Raw genomic sequence first — 18,482 nt, 5'->3', positions numbered from 1 at the left:
TGAAGCAGATCGTTTCACAGTTTCCATCATTTGTTCTTTTTTTTTTTTTTCCCAAGGTCATAGCAATGGTAGAATGAGAGTTGCCTGACTGGTGAGCAATAACCATCACTGATTTTCCACCTTTGTCATTCTTTAACACTTTTATTTCCATTTCCAGGTCAGTTACTTAATGTGGCCTCATACTGGAAACATTAGCAGTGGATCTTGTACAAAGAGGCCATGTTGAACAAAACAACACAAGATTAAATCAAACACAAGAGAAAATAATGCAATAAGAGACACAGTAAACACGAGGTATATAAGGCTGCTGCCAGCATTACACAGCATATTGTTTTACAGCAAACTTATTTTTTTTCTACAGCAAACTTATTTTTATAAGGAGGGAATACACTTTAACATAATGAGTATAGTGTAGTGAATACATAAATACCATGCAGTAAATACATAAAGCAGTAACATAGTCATATATTTTTATTATCAAGTATTATGTACTATACATAATTGTATGCACTATATTTTTATAGAACAGGCAGTGCAGTAAATTTGTTTACACTAGAATCTCTACAAATATGAGTAATGCATTACAGCATGACAATATGAGAGCTAGGGTATCACTAAATAATGGGAATTTTTCAATGCTTTATGAGACCATCATATATGCAATCTGTCATTGATCAAAATGTCTTTATGCTCCTCATGACTACGATGCAATATAAATAATGTAAAATGTGTATCATTGAACTCCAAATTATGGACAACACTGCTACCTCAACATAGACTTTTTTGTTGCTATTGTTGATTCCATTGTGAGGGTGGGGAAAAGTTTTATTATGTTGATGGCATAACCCATGAATATAAAAGAGTATTTTGTCTGCAGGATATTTCATGTTTGGTTGAAAAGACAGTGAAAGATGTCTAAGTGGTGAAGGCCTTTGCACAGTCTCCTGAGAGTCACACACGACGAGTTCAAGAAGACACAACTGCTCACATGAGTCCCAGAACTCAGGACTCTGGGCCATGCTGTGTCAAGTGGAGATTGTGGAGCAGGAGAACATCGTAAGTGATCTCCAGCCACACAACATGAAATCTGATACCATCATGGCTGCCTCTGCTGCTCTTGCAAAGTGGAGGGAGTTTTTCAAAGGACCTAGAGCCCCATGCCAGGTATAAACCTAAAGCTGCCTCAGTGACAGCAAAAATCAACCACAGAAATGGAGCTACATTTACTTTCATCACTAGTCCACAGCCCTGAGTTCCAACACGTGAGTTTCTTACCTTTCATCATCTACAGTCTAATCTCCACTTTTCAGGGATGCTGTGAGGACTAAATAAGATGCCAAACAGCATGGGGGGGGGGGCAGGAGGGGAGAGGAAAATGGAGTCTGTGTGTAAACAAGAGACCCCGTGTTCTGATGAGAGATGCTTTCGCCCTACTGCAAAGCAAGGGAAGGACAGAAAGACAGCAACCAATAAATTTTCGGAAGTGCCTGGACTCAGGGCTTCCATCCCATAATATTCTTCACACCTAACACCAAATGTAAATCAACCACAAATATTATGTTTCTATGAAGATTTGGCAAAATGGGCTTCTGATCATTTGATCTTAAAAGGAGTGGTGGGAAAGGGTTAACACTTACTGACTCTGATGCAGTTACAGGAACCACCTATGGTGCTTTTACTACAGTTCTTAGGCCTGACAGTCTGCCTCCAGGCCTCCTGAGCATTCTGGGCATCCCTCTATTGCAGAGCATGTCTTACCCAGGTAAAATATATCTATTTTTTTTTCCCACTTATTGAAATCTAACTTGGGGCTACATCCTTTAGATGTCACATTTCATTGAAGTCTCACAACAATGCAGTTAGACATTTTTCCCCTTTCATTTTAAAAAGAATCAAAGGTTTGAAGGGTTCTTAGAGTTTTTAATAACTTCCTCCAAGTTCACATAGCTAATGAGCAACAGAGCCAGAATGTAACCCTAGGATAGCTGTGTCTTTGCCAACATGACAGGTTGGAAAAATATTTTATTTAGATGCAGCTTTTCGAGAGGACTGTGTCTCATTTACTGTGGTGGCCTCAGTGCCCAGGCACTTAAAAGTATTTTCAATGAAGAAGGAATGAATGGACAATCAACCACTGATTTCCCTAAGATTCCAGGGCACAGGCAGCCTTCACGCTTTCCTTTCCAGGATTGCAGGTAAGAGGGAGAACCATAAAGATATATCCTAGTAGAGACAGGGTTGAACAAGTGCCTCTGGGATCTCCAGGCCTCCTCTTGATTTTGCACCAAAAGGTGAATCTGATTGTGGGGGATACGTGTTGTTTGACTTTATGTTTTTCCTAAACGAATTCCAGTCAACGGAGTTCAGTGTAATGAGCTAAATTATATGCCTCTGAGCTTAGTTCATGACTTTGGATGAGCCATTTTGCCCATTGGGGCCTCAGCTGAAAATGCAATGAGGAAAAGCAAAGATCTCTCTCTGATCTCAGGAAGACATATGCAATCAGATAGCTATGTTTCCCAGGGTGCTCAGTCACTCAGTGCCATGAAGTGGTAAGGCCCAGGCCCAGGAGCCTGCCTGTCTGGGTCTGGATCCCAGAGCTAGCTTTAACTAACCACATGATCTTGGCAATTTCCTTCATCTTTCTCATCAGGATCAATATTTGTCTCATTTCTCAAAGCTGTATTTTTACAAAGTGACAAAGAAAACAATGTCTAAACATTACTGAGAATGATAGAAAGCATTTGTGGAAATACACATAAAAGCCAGTGGCAGAAAGAGTTGTGTGTAGAAGAATAAAGGAGTGGGGGTTAATTGGAGGTGATGGGGTGGGGACCTTTGTATTTAAAGTCTGGAGGGGTATTTTCCATGTGGATTCAAGTTTTTGCTGTTTGAACTTCTTGACATCGAACAGCATAAGAAACATGGCATTCTCCGTGTGCTGTGTTTTATCTAGTCATGAAATATCATAAGACTTTTAATAGAAGTAACAATTGGTCGAGGAGTTGTTAGCAGTTCCACAAAGGCTATTTTAGAAAAAGATTATAGCGTGGGTAGTTTTATAAAATCACTAAGTGACGTTTTTAAACTAAAATAGAATGCTCATAATTATTCAGTCCCAACATGTACCTTTTATGAATAAGTAAATGAAAAAATACTTGCTTAAAATTGAACACAACTGAATAAAAAAATAAAAGAAATGGGGCACATTAGGTATCGATCATCTACTAATTGAGTAGGATTATCATAATGGTAAGCTTGCTTTTCAGAAACATGAGAAATTTGAATGCTACCCATGGTGAGAGAACATTTTTCCTCTGTTACATCTTATATTAGTATTCTGTGGCTGCTGTAACAAATGACCACAAACTTTGTGGCTTAAAACAACACAATCTATTACTTTACAGTTCTGTAGGTCAGAAGCCTGACACTGGTTTCAAAGACTAAAGCAAGATGTTGGTAGGGCTACATTGCTCCTGGAAGCTCTAGGGAGAACCTGCTTCCTTGCCCTTTTCTGCTTCTAGAGGCTGCCTACATCCTTTGGCTCATGTCCCCACCCATCTTCAAAGCAAGAAATAGAGGACTGAGTCCTTCCCGCATTGCATCACTCTGACCTTCTCTTTCTCCCCCCTCTTCCACTTTTAAGGACCCTTGTGATTATATCAAGTCCATTCAGATAATCCAAAAGAGTCTCGTCCTCTGAAGGTCCTTAACATAATCACATTTTAGAGTCCTTTTTGTCATATAAAGTAACATACTCCTAGATTCTGGGGCTTTAAATATAGACTATCTTTGGGGAGCCTTTATTCTGCCTTCTATATACCTTTTTTGAATCTGTGTGTTGTGGGTAAGAGCATGTATTCTGAAGGCAGACCCTATAGGTTCAAATCCCAGCTCTGCTGATTACCAGCTGTATAATCATAATCAAATTTCTTACTCCCTGGCCTCAGTTTCCTCCCTTTTAAAGAAAAGCTTTAATAATTCATACATATGTAGCTTTTTAGAGTATTAAATAAATTAATAAAGATAAAGTGATTGGGTATATTAAGTGCTATATAATTGTTAAGTGTTAGTAAATAGAAGTATACCAATTAAGATAAGCTAACTTCCATCTATATCTATCTATCTATCTATCTATCTATCTATCTATCTATCTATATAAAAGCCTAAGTGACTGTTCAACCGATAGCTATGATGCACACTGACCACCAGGGGTCAGGCACTCAAAGCACAGGCATGAAAACATGGAATAGGGGGAAGGGGGAGAAGAGATTCATCAAAAATTTTATATGCATACTAGAGGCCCCGTGCATGGCTATGTGCACCGGTGGGGTCCCTCGGCCTGGCCTGCACCCTCTTGCAATACAGGACCCCTCAGGGATGTCAGGCTGCACTAGTGCATGAATCCCTGCACCAGGACAGCTTTGGCCTGATCCCCACAGGCCAGGCCAAGGGACCCCACCAGTACACAAATCCCTACACCAGGCCTCAAGTATGCATATAAGATCTTTGGTTAATCTCTTCCTAGCCTTCCCCTCCCCCACTTCCCTCTGAGATTCATCAGTCTGTTCTATGTTTCCATGCCTGTGCTCTGAGCATCTGCCCCTTGGTGGTCAGTGCGCATCATAGCTACTGGTCAAATGGTTGGATGGTCTCTTAGGCTTTTATATATACTAGAAGCCAAGTGCACAAAATTCGTGCAAGGGTAGGATCCTTAGCAGCTGCCAGCTATTGGCCAGGGCCTCCCTTCCCCAGCTGCCAGCTGCTGGCCGGGGCCTTCCTTCATTCCTCACTTCCCCCTGGTGGTCAGTGCACATCATAGCGAGCAATCTAACTCTTGGTCAAACTCCCAAGGGAACACTTCGCAAACAGGCTTTTATACAGATAGATTATGAAAAAGTTTAGCCAGAGTCATAACAGAGGAGCAGGCACTGAACCAAGCATGTTTATCTCAATCTTCTCCTAGGGCTTCTGAGTCCTGACCATTCAACCAGAAGGATTCAAAGAAAAAAAAAATGAAACAAAATCTCAAAGGAGGTTTTTATGGGTCAGGTCTGCAAACTACTTGTATGACATTCCATTCAGTTACTGCAAAATAGGTTGGTAAATGTGGTCTAACTAGGTCCCCAAAAATAAAAAATAAAATGGATTTGGTGAAAAGCTAGGGAGTCTCTGCCACAAGAAGCCACAGGATCAACAGAAACAGTGAGATTCAGGGCCTCCTGGCCCCTCTGGCAAGAGATGAGCTATTCAAGCCCAGAAACCCCTTCGTCGCCTTGTGAAAGGACATTTCTGGAGGAAATAGAAAGCTGGATTGGAGATTTCTCCAGCCCAGACTATATGCTGGTTTGCAAAAAATGGAAGCTGAGACTGTGCATATAAGGGGAATAATTCCATTGTGAACATAGCCACATGATTGCTGAATGAAGCGAGGACCGCTGTGGAGATAATCAGTAAGCAATTAAGTAAGTGAATCTTGGATGAGAAAACAAATTTGGACTATAGATATGGATCTAATCATTATTGGCAAAATAGTTGGCTTTAAAGTAATTAAAGTCAAGGGTGTGTTAGAGCAGGTACAGTGAGAATAGGACCCACGATTAAAGGAAACTATAGGAGAAGAAGTGACTGGGAAGGTGGCAGGAGAAGAGAGTGGGGAAATGGGGGTGCAAATGAAAAGGCACCTTGTCAGCAGTGTCAAATGCCAACAAGAAATAAAATAGCAATGGCCCATTGCCTTAAGAAACTGAGAAGTCACCAGTATCTGTGCCAGGAGCTATCCTGGTAGAATTACAGTGGGAGGAAGGTTGCTAAAACAGATTGTAGTGTGATGGGAGCAAAGAAGAAAGAAAGGTGAAGGAGATAAGGTACATAAGGACAGTTTTTTCAAGAGGTTTTATTGTGGAAGGGAGGAGAAAGATAGGAGATGGTGATGAAGGGTTCCTTTTCTTCCTTTTCTTTCCTCTTTTCTTTTGCTTTCCTCTTCTTTTCTTAATATGAGATAAGTTTGAGCACATTTCCAAGCTGAGAGAAAAGAACCGGTGAATAAAGGCTTGAAAAACAGAGAAGTCAGGGATGATGGACAGGTAGGAGGTGGGAGGCAAGTGAAGAACCCTTCACTTGTCTCAGCATTCATTGTCCCATTCTTGCTAGGATACTGAGGGGACAGAGGAGCCCACTTCTGTAGGATCGGGCGGAGGGCTGAAGAACAATGCAAAGTAGTGGGGCTTGAAAAGCCCTTTCAAGGACACGCACAGTTGATTTTGTGCCACTCGACATCACTATCTGTAATTATGGAAATGAGCAAATAGCTTGATTCACACTCTGCCTAATAAAATGCAACTTCTATTTTCATTCAATAACCTGAAACCTCTTCACCATACACCAGAGAACAGAGCAGATCCCAATCCTAATTAGGAGACTCTTTCATTTATTTATACCTACTTCGACCCAAAAGGCTTTAAGGTGATTAATTAAAAATAAGTAATCCAGATAGTTCACTCCTTTCCTTGAATAAGGATTTAATGCCAGAACAATCAAAGCAAGCAAGGAATTTGGAGCTATTGCACCCCCTTAAGCCCATCACCAGAAGACTATGGAGACTGTACCCAAGGCTTTTCAGTGCCTGAAGCAGGAAACTGAAGAAACAACTAGTCATTTTTTTAAGCGATAAGAAAAATCAGTGTTAAATTAACTTGATATGAGAGATTTAGTAGAATTGTTTATGTGTATTTAAATCTAATACCGTGGCATAAATAACAGTGTTTATAAGTTCATAATTAGTAATAAATCTATTCTTTTGTAAAAAATAGGAATAACTAATAACTGCCTATGATATTAGATGTGGGATGGCTAAAGAGGTCCAGAGAATCCTGCAAAGTTAGCAATGCAATGATGAACTCTAGGCATCAATCTTCACACGGAAGCCACAGCTCAAGTGATGTTATTGTCTAGGAAGAAATGTAGGCTTTGCAAGTTCAAATCCTAAACAAAGAACTGCAGGGTTTGCACTCACTAGGACCCACTCACATTCTTCCACATAACTTCTCCCCAGCCCTTCTGGCATTTACTTTTCTCCATATTACTAACTATAAATGAGCATATATTGTTTTGAATGCTTGTTTGCCTGTCTGTCTCTTCCATGAGAATGTACATTCCATGATGAGGTGAGGGATTTTTGTTTGGTCGGGTCAACATTGTATCTCCAAAGCTTATAATAGTCCCTAGCACTCAGTTAATACCTTCTCAGGGAAGGAAAGAATGAATTAGTAGAATTGACTCATATTTCAGTATACCACTGTTCGCCATTTCAGCCTCATCTTCCAGTGTTCCCCAGGCTTGAGCCACACCCAAGATTCCTATTATCAAGTGGCTATTGCTGTTCAGGCTCCTGTGTCTTTCACAGTTTCTCCACTGATCTGGCATCTCTTTTTCCCCTTACCCACTTCTCAACACACACACACACACACACACACACACACACACACACACACATACACATTTCTGTCCCAAAGATTCCTACTCAATCTTCAAGCATCCAATACCTCAGCTTAAACATTTCTGTCTCAACAAAGACTTCCCTCACCACCCCCAGATAGTTGCCTCACCCTTTCATTCAATATTTACTCATTCGGCTGATGTTATTGAGGGTTCTCCATGTATCTGTTCCTGTGATGGACACAAAGCAAAGAGATTTGTGGAACTTGTGTCGGTGGAGTATACAACAACACCAGTGTGCTTTTGCCATCTCTATTTCAGCATCTGTCAACCTCCAATGCAATTGTGTTTACATCCGTCTCCTCAACTGCATGCTAAAGACCTGCAGGGCTACACCATTTCTTATTTGTTTCCATTTCCCCAGCACCTAGTGCAGTGTTTGCTGCTTGATAAATGTTTGAATGAATGAAACAACTTAATGACCAAAGGACATGAAATGTACTGTTTCTTTCCTTCATGTTAACAATCTTCTTCTTTATAGTCCTGGCATTGCAGATTTCTGGAGCTGTTGAAGTTATTTTTACTCATGGAGGCTGGGAATAGTGTTTCATTGTACCAGTAAGGTATAAGATCTTAAGAAACATTAAATTGCTTTCTCAAGGTCAGTAGCCAACAAATGGAGGGGCTGGGATTCCACCAGTGTCTATCTGAACTAGAAACCTTGGAGATACCCTCAAACCTTTCCATATAATCAGACTGAGGATGCATGTTTAATACTGTGTTATAGGTGAGGCTGAGGTCTAGTGAGGTCACCATTATGCCTTAATTATTAACCCCCTTCTATCAACCTTCTACAATGGCTTGCTCTCATTCGCTATCTGCTTTGTGCTAGGCACTATGCTAGACACTGTATAATATTAAGTACCTTGCTGCATACTCACAACAGCACTGCCATGCAAATAGAATTGTCCCTATTTTACAGAAAACCTTTCTTTTCCTTTTTTTTAATGCACCTTCTCATTGTAAATATCCTTCCTTCCTTAGTTTTGCCCAGAGTACTGCAGCCCTTCCCCCACCATTAGAGGGAGGCTCTGAAGCCTCAATGTTTTACAGGGAGATCCAGATCCGTTTATCAGTTCAGCCACTCCTCCCCTGTAGCTAAACTTGCCTTTGACCATAAATTGTCCGATACAGATCTTGGCAAGGTAACAAGTCTAGACTATATTGATTTCCTTGACAAGTAACAAATAGAACATCATGATGAGTTATTTCAGTGAAAACCAAAAAGAGTTACAACTTCGGACAGCTGTCACTGAACCCAGTGCTACCTGAAGATTGATACCAGGCCCTCTCTCAGAGAAAAAGCTCAGAACAATCAGTCCTCCCCCTCAAGCCCTTTGATTGCTAGTATTTACGGGCATTTGAGTTATTTGGCAGCATCTACAGAGACCTCAGTACATCACACCTCATGGAGACATTATCCTGTACACAAACCAAAGGGGGTTAGTAATTAAGGTATGAGAATGGCCTCACTAGACCTCAGCCTCACCTATAACACAGTATTAAACATGCATCCTCAGTCTGATTATATGGGGAAGTTTGAGAGTATCTCCAGGTTTCTAGTTCAGATAGACACTGTTGGAATCCCAACCCCTCCATTTGTTGGCTCCTGACCTTGAGAAAGCAATTTAATATTTCTTAAGATCTTATACCTTACTGGTACAATGAAACACTATTCCCAGCCTCCACAGAATTTCTGGGACTATTAGATGAAATAGTTTAGGGTTTCATGATTCGTGTTAATTCACTCTCTTTCTTTTGCCTTATTCTCCCTATTTCTTACACTTCATATCATGGAAATCTAGAATCTTACAACTATAATGGAATGAGATATCATCGATGTCAAACACCCAACTTCTACAGAGAGTACTCCATGAAAAAGGACATTTTGCTTCCACGGCTCAATCATTCATAAAATCACCTCATGAAAGCTTATGACTGTACAAGGCAGTTGATAATGAATGAAGGAAGGAATGAGTAAAGAAGTGAACAAACGAATGAAAACAAAACACGGCCCCATACTTTTATGCTTCCTTGGCTATGACCCATTATCCCTGGTAACCCAAATCTGTCTATTGTAACATCAGCCTTTCTCTATTATTTGTGTGTTTTTCTGCCCCTCTCAGACTGAGGCCCTTTGGCCACAAGGTTCATTTTCTCTAGTACCAGGGAGAATACCTGGTACAAAGAACTGGATCAATACATATTTGGGTGAAAGATTAATGAACATATGTTTGAATAATTTAAAAAATTACATTAAAAAAGATTTTACTATAAGGACCTATACTCCTGCTGTTATGCATGTATATTTTGTATAGTTATTATGCTGGTTGTGATCATTCTAACACAGAGGTACATTCAGCACCATGGTCAGGGATCCTCTCCCAATAAAGGGGGTTGGGGTCTCCCTGAAATAAGGTGAATATTCTCTGCATGAGAGATTGTCATAGGAATTAGAGATCATCAATATATGGTAATGTGGACACTATGAGAGCCTAAAGCCTCATAAGTCTCTTTGTAGAGTAGGCATCTGATAAATGCTAATTGATGACTGAAGGAAAATGAAATTCCATTGCATCTGATCTAAATTATACATTAAGACTGCCCTGACTCTTTGGGACTGATAATAAATGGAAAATAAAAAAAAATATTTTGAAGCATAAATTCTTAAAGTGCAGAGAATTTCTTCCCCTAAACCTTTCCTTAATTCTTTTGTTAAAAGAAGTTTTCTTCCTCTTTAGTGACAACAATCTCAATTCCACAAGATCTTTGGAGAACTAATTATAAAATATGCTCTGTGCAATTTATAAATCATGAATCACCACCCCAAGCCCTGAGTTAGCCCTAGGAGTAGGCAGTTTGGGGAGAGTGAAGGAAGAGTCCCTGCCCTTGAGAAGCTCCCAGGTCATGGGACAAACAGGTAGCAACATAACATAATAAAAACTGTAAAGTTTTCTAGGGCTTCCATAACAGATTACCATAAAATAGGTGGTTTAAAATGACAGACATTAATCTCTCAGTTATGAAGGCAAGAAGTCCAAAATCAAGGAGTCAGCAGGGCCTCAGTCACTCCCAAGCCCCTGGGGGAGACTCTGTTCCATGTTTGTTTTAAGCTTCTAATAGTTGCTGGCTTCCTGGGCTTGTGGCCACATCACTCCACTCTTTGCCTCCATTTTCTCATTTCTCCATGTCTGACTCTCTTTTGTGGGTTTTTTTTTTTATAAGATTACTTCATTGGATGAAGATCATACTTGAATATTCCAGGATGATCTCCTTATCTCAAAATCCTAAACTCAGTTACATTTACAACTTTTTTTTTCCCCCCCAAAACCAAGTAACATTCACAGGTTTCATATGGGCCACAATTCAAGCCACTGCACTAACTAAGCATGCCAAGTATAACTGTCTTCATATGAAGAGCAGAAACTGAGGTTTCTAAGGGTTAGATAATTGGTCCAAAATCACTGAAGTGGAATATGGAAGAACTGGGACTTATGTCCCAGTTTGACTCAAAGGCATTTGTTCTCTACTTCTCAATTATACCTCAGACATCTATACTAATAAAAGAGTAAGATGCAAATTGACCATACTTTCACAACATCCACCAGCCAATCAGGAGTGAGTATTCAAATTAACCCAACAAAGATGGAGAGTTAATTTGCATATGCAGGCACTGAGCAGCCAGGGGCAGGGTGGGATGCTTGTAGCAAGTGTTCTGCAATGCCCCAGCTGCTCGGGAACATAGAGCAGTGTGGGAAGATGGAAAGGCAGCTCCAGTCAAGAGCAAAAAGGCACTGCTGGCAACCAGGGGAAAGAAGGCCTATTCTTGCACAAATCTTCGTGCATCAGGCCTCTAGTAAAATTATAATACATTATCATGCAGGATCCCAAATGATCATAAAATCTAACTCAGATCAAGTAAGGAAGATTGTGGAAAGCCTTGCTGAGACTGGTCTTGAAAGATGTATGGGTATTAAAAATGTTGCCTATAAGGAGATAATGATGCATATATAAATAAGAATCCAATACTACATAATGCACAGTTGCCATAAAGCAGCTGAAGTACTTTGAGTAAACATATTTCAAAAAGGAAGGCCATCACTACCGGAATGGGGATGGGAGTAAGAAAGCAGGAAGCTGGAAAGGCTCCCTGGATGGGTAGCAGTTGAAAGAGAACTAGAAAGAGGAGTGGGATTTGGATGTACCAAGAAAAAATAGAAGGTATCACAAGCTCTGAGAATATTAAAACCAAAGCATGGAAGAGAGAAGCCTTGGGGCCTGTGGGGAATCTGGACAAATACAATTTGGCTACGGTGCAAGGTAGTCCAAAGCAATTATTGAGAGAAAGAGATGAGGCTGGGAGGCTTGGTAGGGGCATTTGATGAAGGAACTTAATGCTGTACTTAGGAATTTACATTTGACTCTAAACTGTGGAAACCAATGAAGACTTTTGTTCAAGACACATAGTGAAAGAAGCTGATTTTTAAAAAGTCAAGGAAAATGGGATTTGCCTCTGGTTCTTCTAGCTTCTTTGTGCCTTCATTCTCAAAGTTCAATCCTAATTAATCCTTTTTTCGCCTTTGTTTTGTGAAAGAAGGTGATAAAGAAAGACTGGCTCTCGGGTTTGTTACAACTGTAGGAATTTTAAAATGGTACAGTGTCGGCCATTTGCTCTCCTCCCTGTTAGGAAAGTAACTCAATTGTTTCTGGTCTCAGGGAAGAAACCTGATTACCAGCTCCTTTAAGCTCTGAAATGTGTGGTCTGTTTCCATTGACCATCTCTCAACCAGCTGAACTGTTATGTCTAGACACTGCTGAGGCCTAATAGGGCTGGAATGTCTAATGAACTTGCAAATGTTTGATCACAACTTCTTCAAAATTGAAAGGATGTGGCCTTCAACTTCACTGAAAAGAATATGAGGCAGAGTGAAGCAGAGTGAGTAAGGGAGCTGGAGGTCATTTCCTTATACTGGAGGGGCAAGTCAATCCCCACCCAGCCCTTCCACTCTGGCCCTGGATGAGACCATATAACATAGAAACAGTGGCTGCTCACCTCTGGCAGCACCATTGACTATGCACCAGCAGTTCCGGTGGTCAAAGTCAAAAGAGGAATTGAAAATAAGAATCTAAACAAAGACCCTTCCAGAACACTTCTTCCTTGTCCCCTGAACCTGTTCATCTGCTTCCCCCATCACCTTTCCACACTTAGATGAGATGAGTAAGAGAAAACTGACTTCCTGCTGCTTCAGCATAAGTGAATATCTGGTAACAGAAAGCAGAGAATGGTGTCAAATGAATCTTAGGAGACTTTACTATAAAGGAAAATACTAATTATGTTCAGCATGTGTAGAGCATATTATGAAGTACTTTCACATGCATAATTCCATTTTATCTTTACAGAATTAAGGAAACAATACCTTAAACATGCTTAGGCTTGTGTCTGGAATATAGCAGGTGTTCAATAAACATCATTCTCATCCTCATTTACCACTGAACTATTCTTGCTGTTTGTCACTTTTCAGCCTGACTCTAGGCTGTCACTTCCCATTACTCTCTGCAGAGAAAACTAGGGCAATATTGTTCTCTTCCTTTCCTGCTAACAAACAGAATCCTACCAAATCCCTTTAAAATGAACCTGCAGAAGTGCAGAGTGACAGTTTTTGTAAATCATTTTAATGGGGGCAAAATTATTTCTCTGCTCAACATGAACACAGCCTGGGTCTGTTAAACTAGAACAGTCAGACATTGGCTATCTATTTCAGCTGCCTAACAACCAAATTACATCAGGACATATTCAGTCCAGATAATTGCCTCATGATAAGTTATGCAGATGATCAGAAATGTTAGTACAATCACATTATCATGGCTTTTTCTGTCGTGCAAGCAGGAGACTGGCCCTTTAAGATGAACTCATGAGAAACTTGTGATAAAAATAATAATTCATCCGTAGCTAGAGTTCTGCAGGGTGTGAGATATTTATTTCCCATGTGAATCTTTCCTCCACAGAAAACATCTATGCACACTAGCTTATATATGTAGCTCTACTGCAGGAAAACAGTTAAAGAACTGCTGGCAAGCACCTCTTTTCTGTTGCCTGCCGTGGTAAGTAGATCTAGCCCTTTTCCTTGTCTATCAACATTATATTCATCCTTCAATGTCATTGCCAAATCCCCTGCAGTCAGAATTAACCACTTTCCGGGCTCCCACAGCTGGGTACAGAAATGACCGATTAGCCCTTAATTCTTTCTGCCACGTATAATACTTGGTTGTTTATTTGTTAGGCTTCTCTACAAACCTGGAGGCAAGACAACACTTCTTTATCTTTGTAGTCTCTCCAGGGCCTAGTGTGGTGCCTGGCACTTAGGTGGTGTTCAGCGAATGCTTGTAGAATTTAAATGCAAGTCAGGTAAAAAAAAAAAAAAAAAAAAAAAAAAGTATAGAGCAAACAACAATTTTTTTTTTAAACAACCTGCAGGCCCATGTTGTTAAAGCCTTTCTGGTTCAGAAACATGGGAACCTCAGGTGCTTGTTCATTGCCTACAGTGTGTACTCAGCAGGCCCTATGGTAAAGGGCCTCAATACTATATTGATTATTGGGGCCTTATACTGACCCCAAGATACTGAGGCCTTTACAAGTTACTGTATAAAGAAAAGACGATTTAACTAAACTCACCATGAGAATCAAGGTGATCAGTCTCTATGAGCAAGGAGTCCCAGGGACCCTCCACTGACATATGTCAGTCAGGCCTGTCAATCAAAGAATTACCAAGTCAGAGGAGTCATCATGTAATCTAGACATCACATGATCAATAGATCTGGAAAGAACTAGGACCCACCGCTGATGTTTCATTATATAGGACCTTTGACTCTTAATATTTTAGGATCCTTGGAAATAGGGGTCTATAGCTGCCCACAATTATTCCCCTTATTTCAAGTTCTAGTCAAATAGGATCTGTTGGTATCTTTCAGATAGTGTAGTATCGTACAGAAAACATAACCCTTGTGTCTGATTCATATCTCAAATCTACCAATTGATAAGTTGTGTGAGCTTGTACAAATTAATGAAGTAACTAGGCTTCAGTTTCCTTTATCTCTAAAATTGGAATAAGATCTTCCTCATGTAAAAGGATGTTCACTACCATCTGCCCCTGGCTTGGAATACAGTAACATTACCCACTCTGAGCCCCAATACAAACACATGAATTTCATCCACCTCCCTACTCTGCTAGGTATCTGGTGGTTTTCTTAAGGCTTATGAAACTATTCTAGGCATTTTTTTGGGAGTGGCCAAATACTGTGGTGTCTGAGGCCCAAAGGCACAGATGGGACACCAATACCAGGTAGGGTATAAATGAATGATTAGTGTTATAGATGGAACAAACAATCCTCTCATATGCTGTACAAGGCTTAGTCAGGGTTTTCTGTCATTAGCTGTGGTTTTGCCTTCCAAGGTTTAACTTCCTTGGGCCAGGTGGCTTCCCATCAGCCAAGCGCAATCTTCCAGAGAAGGGGGCAGTTGTAAGCCATTAGCAGCCAACACTCATGGGAGCCAGAGATGAGTGTATGGCCCCAGCAAAGGGGAGCTGGGTAGAAAATCACCACACAGATAACTTGACTGAGAAGTATGAGGAGCACTTGTACCCCTCATGGTAATCATGAAAGCAATATGTCCCCATATCTGAAAGCTCCCAATTCTAACCTTAGGAAACAATTGAGCCTGACTACACATGAATCATTAAACATAACAGATGCTATCACTGCTCCACCTACATCCCTTTCACACTCATCTTTATGAACACATCTTTTGCCACGTAAAGCAAGCGCTTGCTCCTCTCTTCCCAAAGGCATTCTTTTGGCCCACCTACAGAAGCATCAGGGTTAATGCTCTAGAACAGCCTTTGGTAATAACAGATAGGATCTAGAAAATAAATACCCAGTTTCTTCCTGCCACAAATACTCAAAGTTCTGTTCTGTACCTTCTCCAAAAGCTCCCCAGCAGGGCTGAGTCCCAGTTGCCCGTGTGGTAACACATTTTTGGCTATCTTCGTTTTCATGTCTCACCTGTGGGTGCTGCTTCTTTTAATCGCCTCTCTAATAAGCTACTTCCTCTTGAATTCTGAACTCAGAGTCTTTTGGGAAAACCCATCATAAGTCCATGTTTACTAAGACTTAATATCTACATTTCCAGCATAGCCTAATTCATTTTTTTTAAAGTGTATTATATTAAGATGTATGACAATTCTTTCTTAAAACATTATTTGATTATTTTTAACTTTACAGATCATTTCCCTACAAGGCTTAAAAATAGTTAACCGTATTTATGTACACATGCACACACAGAGAAATCTCATTTGGAATGTTCTGCAAATTGAACAAGCCTCTTAAAGTATATGACTGTCTGAGGTTGCCCTTAGAGTTCCTGACTGACAGATGTGTATTCCAGTCTTGACTCCTGGTGCCTCCCCCAGCACCAAAGCTGCTACACTGATCAGTGTAATCAGGCAACCAATCTCTCCAACTTCCCCTTTTCTCCTCCTCTTTTCTTCCTCTCCTCCTCCACTTCCTATTCTTCCTCCTCTCTTTCTATTTTCCGAATTCATGAACATTAAAAAATGCTAAGCTGCTTTTAATTCCCATTCTTGCTACACTAGCAAATCTGAATTATAAAGTAAAATTAGTCCTGTAAGATGAAATGGATCTATTATTTCCTGTACTTCTCCATGAGCTGAGAGACTGACAAATGGGGGACCAACACACCAGGGCAGTTTGCGTTAATTAATACTAAATTCACTGAATTAAACAATGAATTTTAAAGAAATAATTCTAAGATGTCAGTTCAATTAAGGCACTGCCACTGCAATAATGGATGTGGGTGGTGCCCAGCAAAGCTGATCATGGCACTGTTATAGGAAGCAAGCAAGAAAGAATAGGAAGCCGAAACCAGTTTGGCTCAGTGGATAGAGTTGGCCTGCAGACTGAAGGGTCCCAGGTTCAATTCAAGGGCATGTACCTTGGTTGCGGGCACATCCCCAGTGGGAGATGTGCAGGAGGTGGCTGATTGATGTTTCTCTCTCATAGATGTTTCTGACTCTCTATCCTCTCCCTTCCTCTCTGTAAAAAAAAAAAATCAATAAAATATGTATTTTTTTAAAAAAGAATAGGAAGCCCTTCTTCTGGAATAAATCACAGAGCTGCTTGGCTCTGAAATCTCTCTACCTTTTCAAACAAAAAGATGTATCTCAATTAAGCTCAATAACCTAGAACAGGTCAATTTAGCACTGTCCCTATTTTACTAAGGCAAAGTGGAAGTCATTGCTTCTCTGGATCTGAGTGGAAAGCAGAGCAGATTACAGCAGATCCTTCAATAAAGTCGCTTAGTTCATTGTAATTTTTTTTATAATGATGAATGCTTGTAGGAACTTAACTCTTGTTTATATCAACTGCCCTCTGGTAAAATTGGTGTTGTTATATAAAGTCATTCCACTTACAGTCACAGAACCTATCAATGACATTAAGTGAGGGCTTGCTGTATTTGGGGTAAAAGTTTCTAAGTGACACAGCCGTGGCTTTCCTCCCCAAAATGACTGCTTCTGTTGGACCCTGAGAAATGAACCACAGCAGCTTCATCACGTTTGGGAAACTGGAGCATGAAGGGGAGAGGAATCACAGCCACAAAGTGTAGATCAAGAAGAAGCTCTTGAAAAGTCAGCTAGTGCAATTGCAGAACTGCCTAAGCAACAATAAGGACCCGGAAATTGGAGCCTAATCCAAGACCACACAGTTCACACTTCACATCTGCAGCCTGTCCATTTCTCCTTGCACAACAAATTGGGTATCTATTGGTGCTAAGCATAAGAAAATATACTGAAAATATTAATTAAAATATGAACTAATTAACAAAATAAATAGAGAGCAGGCTGACAGCTGTGGGGTTAGGGTAGGAAGGAGGCGGGACAGAGCAAAAAAAGAGAGAAAACAATCATGGGCCTGGACAACAGTGTGCTAATTGCCAGAGGGCTGGGTAGGGGACTTGGAGAAAGGTATAGGAGGGATAAATGGTAATGGATGGAGACTGGACTTGAGGTGGTGAACACATAATATGGTGTACAGGTGATGTGATATAGAATTAAGCAACAGAATCTTGTATAATTTTGTTAAGCAGTGTCACTCCCAATAAATTCAATAAAAAGGAAAACATGGAAAAACATTTAAAAATAAATAATAAAAATCTTAAATTAAGAGAAGCATTCCTTTAATATATCACCAAGAACAGGCATGCAAATCCCCTCTTGTTTTCAGTTTATTCATCTATAACATTGCTATATTAATTACTAACTGAAGGCTAACTCCCCATGTACACATCACACTCTATCTTCCTTAATTAATATTCACTGTCCCGCTATATTAAACTCTGATCAGGTTTACTATGTCTGGAAAACAAAATGTGTGAGCTACATGGTTGATCTGAAGCAGAGTGGTGAGGAGAATGAGGAAGTGAGTAGCCAGGACTTGTCCTCAAAATTCTTTCCATATATGTCCTCTGGTAGTGAGCAGTGTGGAAAGGACAGAAGAGAACTATCCATCTAACAGTGTTTAACTACCCATTGCAAATGTGTGTGTGTGTGTGTGTGTGTGTGTATTTGTCTTCTGTATTTTAAAATTTTTCATAAAATGAATAGCTCTTCTGGCCTGGACACTCCTGGGAATTTCTGTTCATTTTCACAATCTGAAAAAAGAACAATTTCATTTTTTATTATAAATATTCATGTGTTCAAGATTGTGCATGTCATTATAATTCCCAAATTAGTTCAGAAGGAAACTGACATTTTATTCAAATTCCTTTAATCTTCACTGAAACAGAATAAGGTGACATTTTACTCTGAAAAGAAATAGAGTATTTTCCTTGTCTTTGTCACCTGAAAGTTTCCCATTCCCAAAAAAATCCCATTTACTCCTCCCAGAGTTACTGGAAGAATCTAAGTGAT

Source organism: Pipistrellus kuhlii, unplaced genomic scaffold (genome assembly GCF_014108245.1).
Source record: "Pipistrellus kuhlii isolate mPipKuh1 unplaced genomic scaffold, mPipKuh1.p scaffold_m20_p_11, whole genome shotgun sequence".
NCBI lineage: Eukaryota > Metazoa > Chordata > Mammalia > Chiroptera > Vespertilionidae > Pipistrellus > Pipistrellus kuhlii.
This window is presented reverse-complemented; position numbering follows the sequence as displayed.